The sequence below is a fragment of the Lepus europaeus genome, chromosome 12 (assembly GCF_033115175.1).
Source record: "Lepus europaeus isolate LE1 chromosome 12, mLepTim1.pri, whole genome shotgun sequence".
In the NCBI taxonomy this organism is placed as follows: Eukaryota; Metazoa; Chordata; class Mammalia; order Lagomorpha; family Leporidae; genus Lepus; species Lepus europaeus.
Window position 1 is genome coordinate 92,220,895 of NC_084838.1, and position 11,285 is coordinate 92,232,179.

The 11,285-nt window shown below is 49.3% G+C and overlaps 1 long non-coding RNA gene across 1 annotated transcript; it reads left to right on the top strand.

Moving 5' to 3' along the window:
* Nucleotides 1-979: 979 nt before the first annotated feature.
* On the top strand, nt 980-11,024 carry LOC133771353 (uncharacterized). The gene is made up of 3 exons (XR_009867564.1): nt 980-1,047; nt 1,487-1,570; nt 10,785-11,024. It is a non-coding gene; the product is annotated as an uncharacterized LOC133771353 (long non-coding RNA).
* The last annotated feature ends 261 nt before the right edge of the window (nt 11,025-11,285 follow it).

Here is an 11,285-nt window from a genome sequence, read left to right on the forward strand (position 1 = left end):
TGGCCTGGAGGTGCGCGGAGGGACAAGAGAGAGGCTTTCCAGAAAGACTAGGGAGACAATGGAGACATTGACTGCACTGAGTGTGGTCTTATTTTCACGTCTGCAAGCAAATGTAAACACTTCGTGAGCTGTACACGTCATATACATATTCATGTTCACCTCAGTCATGTCAATTTTACCTCAGTAACACGGTTAAAATAAGGAAAATTAACTGTGCTTGTGAGGATACAGCATTCTGGAGGGAGGAACATTTAAGAGCCCTGGCGGTTCTCTCTGGGCCGGGATTGAGCCGGGCAATTGCTTCCAAGGGCAACTTGGTTCTGAATGCAATACTGGCATCTTTGTGACCCAAGTGTACCAGAGAGGACCTGTGCTGTTTTTTATAGTTAAAACAGAAAGTCTAGCTCATAATTGAGCTTCGATATTTGGTGATTCTGAATCTGAGCAAACCTCATGAGTTGTAATATTTTTACGGCTGGGAGCTTTGTTTTTGCAATCCAAAATATCTGTTAAGTGAATTGAAATTTATAATTTTTTTTTTCCCGGAGAATTTATACAGGGAGGAGTGCGTGGGGGAGAGAGCTGCACTTCAGGGATGTCTTACATTCTGTCCTCAGGTCTGTCTCTAAATATTACTTGGTAGAAGTAAAACACTGTTTCTCTAGACTCTGACTAATGCTTTTTTTTCCCCCCGGGTGTTGTTGGCCACCGCCCATTCAGAATACAGCCTCTCTCACCAGATGTTCAGCTTCCGGCTTTGTATATTTAAAAGTTCCAGAGGAGAGGCAGCTGCCGCCGCCGCCGCCGTGTTACCGACTGTCGACAGGTGACTTCCTGACAGTCAGCACTGACAGGCGAAGACTCCAGCCGCTCGCCAGGCGACGAGAGCCGAGGGAAGGCTGCGGCCTGGCCGCCCTCCGCAGGGCCCAGGCCGCCTCCACAGGAATCCTGACCCAGCGCCTCCTGGCCGCGGCCCAGACGCTGAGTCATGAAGAAAGCCTGCGTGGAAACGCGGCCTTCGGCAGAGAGGGCCGGAGCGGGCCGCAGGTTAGCCCGCTGTCATTCCGCCTTCTAGCATCTTCCGAGCGCCCACCCCGCCCCCAGGCCTTGAGAGGACACACACACACACACACACACGGGCATTGTGCAGGAATACAGTGGGGGGAAGGGAAAGGCTGGGGGAGGGAAGAGAGAAGAAGGGTGTAACAGTGCTCTGCGCCCCCCCCCCCCCCCAAATTGCTGGCCTCCTTGGAGTCTGGGAAGGGTCATGGGTAGGTGATACCTGGACCTCCAAGTGAGGGGAGGTGCATCCTGGGAAAGGGTTATTTGACTGACAGGTAGGCAGATAGGATTACATAGGGTGGGGGAGGTATGGCTTCCTAATCTAGCTACCTGCTTTATCCCAGATGGAACCAGCTGCGCCACAATGCCGGCCCCCCCTCCTTTACAGCGACCCAGTGCTGACTCCAAGCCCCTCTCTCCGCAGACCGGTGCAGTGTCTGGTGCCAGGCATGCCAGGCCTCCACTGTTGTGCCAAGGGTCAGGGACCCTGTGGAGGACTAGATTTGGGGTAGGTCCTTGCCACCCCTTCCCCAAAGCTGCCCTAGCTGCCTCCCTGGGCTCCACAGAGACCTCCCTCTAGGCTGGAGCTCCAGCATATTTGCTCCCTCGGGTACAGAATTGCTCCTGGGGGCTGGCTCCTCCAAAGCGCACACAGGCTCGCTCCCCAGGCAGCCAGGGGCTGAGAGCAGACCCAGCGATGGAACTCTGTTTTGGGCACTTGGGGGATGAACCAGCAGATGGAAGTCTCTCTCTCCCTCTCTCTCTCTCTTGTCTCTTGTTCTTTCAAATATAAATAAATAAAAATAAATTTAAAAATTTTTTAAAACACCAGATGCTCGGATGGATGATTTTGGTTCTCAGTTCGGAATTTTTCCTTATTTGTGTATTTATTTAAAAATAATATCAAAATAATACAGACAGAAATGTAAAGGGTAAATTGAAGAAATGGCTTTATAATGAAAAACAGTGTTGTCTGTGCTGCCTCCTCCTGCCCCGAGACAGCCTTTTCCAGTTCTTTCCTGGATTACCGCCATCATTTTAAAATTTTGTATGGTTGTCGGAGAGAAGAGAAAGAGCTCTCAAACTCTAGTTCCCTCCCCAGACGCCTGCAGCGGCCCCCCTGGGGCCAAAGCCAGGAACCGGGAGCTCAATCCAGGTCTCCTGCATGGGTGGCAGGAACCCAACCACTTGGGCTATAACCAGTGCCTCCCAGGGTCTGCATTAGCAAGAAGCTGGAGTCAGGAGTCAAAAGTCGCAGGAGTCAACAGCCAGAACCGGAGACAGGAATTAAACCCTGATACTCTGATGTGGGACTTGGGCATCGTATCTCCGAGGTGCAGTGCCTGCCCCTCTTCCTGACTTCTTTACCCATCAGTGTTAGGTGCCGCTGGCATCTCCTCCCGGCTCACACCCTCTGCCCTCCCCGAGCAGGCCTGGGTGACCTTTAGTTTCTCAGTTGTGATTTTAAGTTGTGACTCTACTTCCCCCAGCACTGGGGGCCACAGAGTCCTCTGACTCCGCACTTCGTCTAGTGTGGCTGCCCTCGTCCCCTCCCCTGCTCTCTGGCTTTCTCCTCTTAGGTGATTGATACGATGCCCCTCCAACACTGAGAGCCCACAAGGAATCTGCGGAGCACACAGGACATGTACGGGTGTCTTTGCTTCGGTTTTGTGGAACTAGGATTTCAGGGAGAAGAGGCCATGCAGGTGCAGCCAGGCAAGCCTCACCGCGACCGGACACAGAGTCCTGGCAGAGCCATGGCTGCACCTGTGGCACCCGGAGGTGAGAAAGAGTGTGGGAAGGATTGAGTTGAGGAGAGAATAAGAGAGGAGGGTAGAAGACATCTGACAGGGTCAGTTCTGAAAGTGGGCCCCATGGGACACTCTCTTTGAAAAGAAAACAGGCCCAGATCCCAGATGCCGGTATTGGGGGCCTGGCCACTTTGTCCCTGGAGTGTTCATTCTACTGAGTTCCGGAGATTTCCACAAGAGGAGCCCTTGGTGGTGAGTGCTAGGCTGGGATTCAAAGCCAGGTCTTCCTCCTTTTAAGACATGCTCTTTTCTCAATTCAGAGGGGCAGGGCAGTTCTGAGAAGGGTTGAGAAGGGAGCATTGTCCTGTTCTCCTTATGTTGAAGCCAGCAGATCAGGAGGTGACCACCAATGTAAAGATAGTTTATTGCTCACTGATCCCAAAAGGAGTGGGCACCTCCATGGGGCGAGGCCCACTCTGGGAAGCTCCAGGGCTGAGTTGTTCTAGTTTCCACAGGAGCAGGTGAGGCAGGGCCACAGGCTTAGGACTGGCCACTTCCGTTTCGGTGGGCTCTGAGGCAGAGAGGCTGTGCCTTGCGCTCTGGCACCTGGCCTGGGGCGATACAGGGTGGGGAGGTGGGGTGCAGGCTCTGAACTGATGGTTTTGCGTGTGAAAGCTGTGTTCATGGGTGAGTCCTCTACCTTCTCAAGGAATTGGCCAGTCCTGGGGTGGGGGTGGGGTGGGGTGGGAGAGTCAGCAAGGCCCAAACATCGAAGCATCAGCTAACACACACTTAACACAACTTGGTCTTCAGTGCCTAGTTTGAATATCATCTTCCAGAGACTCTGGCCCTGACCTCGTCCACCACCCCAGCAAGACTTAGTCCTTCTTCTCTGTGCTCTTCCGGCAACCCCAGCTGTACACAGCTCGACTGTGATCGTTGGTCTTCCCCACTGGGTGGGGTTCCTCTGGGAGACAGGGTAGGTAGGTGCTATCCAAAATTCCTGTAGCACAGGGAAGCAGGTTCCCTCTTCATCTGGGGAATGTTTCTTGTGTTTTGTTGTTTTTTTGTTTTTTGTTTTTTTTTTTTGAAAGGAAGAGAGACAGACAGAGAGATCTTCTGTCCTTTGGTTCACTCCCCAAATGCCAACAGCAGCTAGAACCGGGCCAGGCCAAAGCCAGGAGCCTGGAATTCAACCTGGATCAGCCAGGTGGGTGGCAGGGACCCATCGCCGGCTGCCTCCTAGGGAATGCATCAGCAAGAAGTTAGAATGGGGAGCAAAGCTGCACTCCGACTCCGGCACTCCAGCTGGCATCTTAGCTGCTGTGTCAAATGCCCAGTCCTCACCGGCCGAGCTTGTAGAGACTTTCTTGACGGTTGATAATCCACACACACAGCGTGAGTCATTTCCTTTTGAAGTTTGTGTCAGCCTTTCCCTGGGAGGTGTTGATGGGCTCAGGAAGGGAGTCTCAATCTCCCACCAAGGTGAGGCAGCAGTAAGCCGTGAGCAATGTGTCACAAACTCGTACTGTCTTGCATTTTAGGCCATTTATTTGCAAGGGGAAAGAATGGATGGTAGAGGAACATCTTGGCAGAAAATATATCAGAAAAGTTTAAGGAAGCATTTAAGGTTTTTTTTTGTTGTTTTTGTTTTTGTTTTTTTTTAGCAAAACCAGCTCCCTCAAATGTGTAGAAAACATGGAAAAATCAAGAATCTGGCATTAAATTACATTTTTTATTTTATTTTATGCTTCCCAGCTGCCCAATCTATCAAATTACTCAGTAACCTTCAAAGTTGAAACCAGAGGATGAGAACTCTTTCTCCTCGGACTCTGCCCTTAAAAATTGGTTTAGTTTGTCACCCATCCTCAATGATTCTGTCTCATCCTCAGCACTGCTCGCCACACCCCCTCCCCGAGATGAGGATGTTCAGTCCTAGGCTGCTCTTGAGCTGAGTAGAGAATGGGAGAGAGAGGAGGGGGCAAATGCCCAGGAAAGAACAGAGGGAGGTGGTGCTTCCTGGTCCCTTCCACACGAAAATATGCCTAGCTTATTCTGAGCCCTACTGTGGGGCTTGACTTAAATTGTTGAAGCCCTTTTAATAGAATCAAAGGCAGGGCAGGCAATGTGGCACAGTGGATTAAGCTGCCATTTAGACTACCCCATCAGATGGCCCCTTTGAGTCCTGGCTGCTCCACTGCTGATCCATCTTCCTGCTAATGTGCTTGGGAGGCTACAGATGATGGCTCAAGTACTTGGGTTACTGCCAAGCTCAGATGGAGTTTTGGGTTTCTGGCTTCAGCCTGGCCCACCCTTGGCTATTGTACACCTTTAGGAAGTAAACCAGCAAATGGAAATGCGCTCTCTCTCTCTCTCGCTCTCTCTCTCTCTCTCCCTCTTCCAAATAAGTAAAATTAAATAAATAAACATTAAAAGAAATCACCAATGACTACCACGTGCTTTATGTCTTCATGTCTTCAGCACCAGGCATTTTGTAGATATCACAATATTTAATTCTCACAACAGTGCTATAAGGCAGGTGGCAATATAGAAAAACCTTTGACCTTGGAGTCAGAAAGAGCTTGTCTTTTAATCCCAGTGCTGTCCCTTCCAGGCAAGCTACTGAACATATTGTCACCTTCTGATCTATCTTCCTGGCCCATCAAACAGGTGTAACATCATCTAAGCAAAGAAAATTCCACAAGATAACAAGGGTGGCATACGCTTCCTAAATGACCATGAGAATATCTCCAGTATTTCCGTTATCTCTGTCCTCCACACCACATGGTGTCCTATGCAACTGGCTTAACCTTGCTTAAGAATATGAGGATATTTCGGGGCTGGCTTTGTGGTACAACGAGTTAAGCCACAGCCTGCAGTGCCAGCACCCCATATGGGTGTCAGTTTGAGTTCCTGCTGCTCTACTTTTGATCCAGCTCCTTGCTAATGTCCCTGGGAAAGCAGCAGAAGATGGGCCAAGTCCCTGGCCCCTGCCATCCATGTAGGAGACCCAGAAGAATCTCCTGGCTCCTGACTTTGGCCTGGTCCAATCTTAAATACTACAGCCATTTGGAGAGTAAACCAGTGGGTGGAAGATTTCTCTCTCTGTCTCTCCTTCTCTCTCTGTTTATAACTCTGCCTTTCAAATAAACAAATAAATCTTTTTATTTAAAAAAAAAGGAATTATTAGGATATTTCAAAAAGTTTGAGTAAAATTGAATTAAAAGCTATTTATTTTGATCTAAAAATATTTGAAATTCATGGATACTGGGGCTGGTGTAGTGGGTTAACACCTGGCTTGAAGTGCTGGCATCCCATATGGGCACCAGTTCGAGACCCAGCTGCTCCACTTCTGATCCAGCTCTCTGTTATGACCTGGGAAAGCAGTAGAAGATGGCCCAAGTCCTTAGGCCCCTGCACCTGCGTGAGAGAACCAGAAAAAGCTCCTGACTCCTGGCTTCGGATCTGCACAGCTCCAGCTGTTGCGGCCAATTGGGTAGTGAACCATTGGATGGAAGACTCTCTCTCTCTCTCTCTTTCTCTGCCTCTCCTCTCTGTGTGTAACTCTGACTTTCAAATAAATACATCTTTAAAAATAAAAAGAAGTTCATGGATGCTTAGAGTCTTCAAAAAGTTCATGAGAATGCCTATTATGAAAAAATTGAACATGCATTTCAAAATTATTTGTAACCAAATAAGCTAACTTTTTTTTTTTTTTTTTGGACAGGCAGAGTGGACAGAGAGAGAGAGAGAGACAGAAAGGTCTTCCTTTGTCATTGGTTCACCCTCCAATGGCCACTGCGGCCGGCGCATCGCACTGATCCGAAGCCAGGAGCCAGGTGCCTCTCCTGGTCTCCCATGCAGGTGCAGGGCCCAAGCACTTGGGCCATCCTCCACTGCACTCCCGGGCCACAGCAGAGAGCTGGCCTGGAAGAGGGGCAACCATGACATAATCCAGTGCCCCGACCTGGACTAGAATCCGGTGTGCCGGCGCCACAAGGCAGAGGATTAGCCTATTGAGCCGCGGCACCGGCATTTTGTTTTTTTGTTTTTGTTTTTGTTTTTTATAAGCTAACCTTTTAACTCTAGCTTTTCTGAGCTTTGTGAGCACCCTCATGCAATTCAGAACGTCATTAGCCTGGGAGACGGCAGGTCCTGAGTGTGTCAGCTTCCAACAGGAAGGCAAGTGAGCTTCACCGGCTTTTTCTCAATCAGATTTCCTTAAGTAATGAAGAACACTATATAGGATATGCAAGCTCTTTAGGGATCACAAGTCTCACCAGGTGGCCCAGATTCCCAACGCCTCACTGAAAGGAAAGCTGGCTTTGCCCAAGACATCCAGCAGGTGTTGCAGCATCCTGAGAGCACGGGCCAGGTGATGAAAGCTCGGCTTCTGTGGCCCACGCCCTGCTCCACATTGGCAACAGGACAATGCTTGTTTCCAGCTCAGTTATCTCCTCATGGACTAGGCTGGCAGAGACAGCGCTGAGTAGCTTGTGGAGGATACAACTCATGAACAATCACATGGAAGAGGTGCCTAGGGCAAGGCGGGGAGAGGAGAAGCTGATGAAAAACTCCTGTGTTTTTTCCAGGCACAGCAGTGTCTTAGCCCATGTGGGCTGCTGGAGTGAAATGTAACGAACTGGGAAGTGTATCAGCAATAGTAACTTATTCCTCCCAGCTCTGGAAGTTCTAAGTCCAAGACCAAGGCTCCAGCAGACTCAACATCTAGAAAGTTCCCAGTCCTTCCTAGAACGTGCCTTCCCTGTGTGTCCTTATGTGGTGGAAAAGGCAAGCCAGCTTTCTAGGGGTCTCTTTCATGAGGATGCTCTCCAAGGATGAGGGCTTCACCCTCATGACCTCGTCCTATACCAAAGGCCTCAGCTCCTATCACCTTCATATCTGGGGTTGGGGAAGACATAAACATTCAGGTCATTGCACGCTACCTTGGCCTTCCCCAAATACATGTCCTTCTCACACATAAAGCAGACGCAGTCTGTCCCAGGAGCTCCAAAAGTCGTAATTCATTCTGGCGTCAACGCCAAAGTCTGAAGTCTGGGTTTCATCCAAATTTCGAACTCAGGTATGGGTGAGAACCAGAGTATGGTTCATGCCGAGACAAATCGCTCTCCAGCGGCAAACCAGAAAAATCATACACACGCTTCTAAAATACGGTGCTGGGACAGGTACAGGATGCACAATCCCATTCCAGAAGAGAGAGATATGAAAGAAGAAAGGGCTAACAGGTCCCAAGTAAGTCCAAAGCCCACAGCAACAGATCTTTTTGAAAAAAGATTTATCTATTTATTTGAAAAGGAGAGTTACAGAGAGAAAAAAGAGAGAGAGAGAGAGAGAGAGAGAGAGAGAGAAAAGGAGAGGCAGAGTTAGAGAGAGAGAAAATAGAGAGGAGAGACAGAGTTAGAGAGAGAGAGAGAGAGATATCTTCCATCCACTGGTTCACTCCCCAAATGGCTCCAATGGCCAGGGCTATGCCAGTCTGAAGCCAGAAGCCAGGAGCTTCTTCCAGGTTTCCCATGTGGGTGCAGGGACTCGGGCCATCTTCTGCTGCTTTCCTAAGTGCATTAGCAGGGAGCTGGATGGGAAGTGGAGCAGTCGGACATGAATTGGCGCCCTTATGGGATGCTGGCACTGCAGGCCACGGCTTAACCTGCTGGGCCATAGCACCATCCCCAACAATATAAATCTTAAAAAACTTGGCCGGTGCTGTGGCTCAACAGGCTAATCCTCCGCCTTGCGGCGCCGGCACACCAGGTTCTAGTCCCGGTTGGGGTGCCGGATTCTGTCCCGGTTGCCCCTCTTCCAGGCCAGCTCTCTGCTGTGGCCCGGGAGTGCAGTGGAGGATGGCCCAAGTGTTTGGGCCCTGCACCCCATGGGAGACCAGGAGAAGCACCTGGCTCCTGCCTTCGGATCAGCGCAGTGTGCTGGCCGCATTGTGCCGGCCGCGGCGGCCATTGGCGGGTGAACCAACGGCAAAAGGAAGACCTTTCTCTCTGTCTCTCTCTCTCTCACTGTCCACTCTACCTGTCAAAAATTAAAAAAAAGAAAAACAAACAAACAAAAAAAAAACTTGAGCATAATCTTCTCTGTCTCAGACAGAGTCTAGGTCTCCAGGTCTCGCCTTTCAGATACCCTGGGGTGGCAGCTCCGTCCTCATGGTGCCTCTGTGCCTGGGTCACATGCCTATGGCTTCTCTGGCCTGAAATCTGGCCTTCATCTGGTTCTACCAGCTAGGGGTCATGGTGACACAGGTCCCCCCGCCCCGCAGCCCCGCTGAACACTGTCCAAATGTGGGCTCTCTGCAGTGGGCCTGCTCTTTCTGGTAGCACCCTGATGAGGTGTGAATTGCACTTAGAGTCATTCTTCCCTTGTCTTGGACAATAGTTCCCAGTTTCTGTTCAGATGCCAGACTAATCTAATGTTATCAGATGGTCATTTGGCTACACCCTTGGTGCTCTCTTCTGGACATGCTTTCTCATTTTTTTTAATATGATGGGCTGAGAATTTTCTAAATCTTAAAGTTCTGCTTCCCTTTTGATGAATAATTCTATCCTTAAGTAATTTCTCTCTTTTTGCACTTTCCTATAAGCAGTCAAAAGAAACCAGGCCACACCTTCAATGCTTTGCTTACGAATAACTTTGCCTAGGGGTGAGTGTTTGTGTAGTGGTTAAGGTGCCACTTTGGGTACTCCCATCCCATATTGGAGTGCCTGGTTCGAGTCTCTGCTCCCCTGCTTTCTATCCAACTTCCTGCTAAGGCGTACCCTAGGAGGCAGCAGATGATGGCCCAAATACCAGGATCCCTGCCACTCAGTTGGATGACCAAGACTGATTTCCTGGCTCCTGACTTTGGCCTGACCCAGCCCTGGCTACTGCAGGTATTGGCCGTAGTGAACCAGTGGATGAAAGAGCTCTCTCTGTCTTACTGTGACTCCATCTCTATTTCCATTTGAAATTTAAAAAAAAAAAATTTTTTTAAAAAGAACTTTGGCTAAATGTTCATTTCTTTAAAAAAAAACTTATTTTTTTTGGAAGACAGTAACACAGAGGGAGGATGAGACAGAGAGAGGGAGAGGGAGAGGGAGGGAGGGAGAGAGAGAGAAATGAGAGTCTTTCATCCACTTGTTCCTTCCTCAAATGTCTATAGAAGCCTGAAGCCAGGAGCCAGGAAGTCCATCCTGGTCGCCATGTCCAAGTATTTGAGCCATCCTCCTCTGCTTTCCCAGTGCATTAGCAGGGAGCTGGATCTGAAGCAGAGCAGCTGGGACTCAGTGTTTAAATGGAATGCTGGCATTACCTGTGGTAGCTGAATCTGCTGTGCCACAGCACTGACTACATGTCTAATTTCATCACTCACAAATTCCACCTTCCACAAAACACTAGGGCGTGAACACGATGTAGCCAAAGTCTCTGCTACTATACAATAAGGAACATTTTTCCTCCAGTTTCCAATATGTTCCTCATCTCCATCTGAGACTTCATCAGAATGGCCTTTACCGTCCATATTTCTATCAACATTCCGTTCACAACCATTTAGATATTCTCTGATCAGATTGAGGCTTTCTCTACAGCTCCCCTCTTCCTTCTGGTCCTCACCAGAATCACCCTTCACTGCCCCTTCATGGCAGTGCAACCATGCACCTCAAAACGTTTCCAGCCTCTACCCGTGACCCAGTTCCAAAGCTGCTTCTGATATGATGTAACTAGACAGTTAACGTTTAAGCTAGCTGGAATTCTTGTGTCGCTGCAAAACGTTATCTATTTAACTGTTGGCTTGATACACCCACTTTCCCAGGATGCAGCATTGCATCTGGGACCAGACTCCATCCTGGTTGTTTATCTGATTGGGATACCGCCCCTTCCTCATAACAAAGGTGGAAGGTGGGAGAGAGCCCTTTCCCCTGTGGAACGCACTCCTGTGTACTTCTCTCATTTTCTCTCTTTCTGCTATAGACTGGTGTTGGAAGGACCTGTCCCACTACGATGGACTTCTGCTTTTGCTTAGAAGTGCCAGCATCCCAGGCGGGCATCGGTTCGAGACCCAGCTGCTCCACTTCCGGTCCAGCTCTCATGGCCCAAGTCATTGGGCCCCTGCACCCACGTGGGAGACCCAGAAGATAATCCTGGCTCCTGGCCTCAGATCGGCACAGCTCCTGCCATTGCAGCCAATTGGGGAGTGAACCAGCAGACAGAAGACCTCCCTCTCTCTCTGCCTTTCCTCTCTCTGTGTAACTCTTTCAAATAAATAAATAAATTTTTTTAAAAAAAGAAATGCTACTTTTTTGTTTTTCCTTTCTCATTTATGCTCCATCAAAATGGGTATTTATTTGTGTGAGGCAGACCACACAAATAACAGCAAGGTGGCCCTCACTGTCAAACAAATTCTGTTCCTATTTGCACACAGCACCAGTCTCCACTTAGCATTTTTATTGGGAAACAAGAACCTGGATTGGA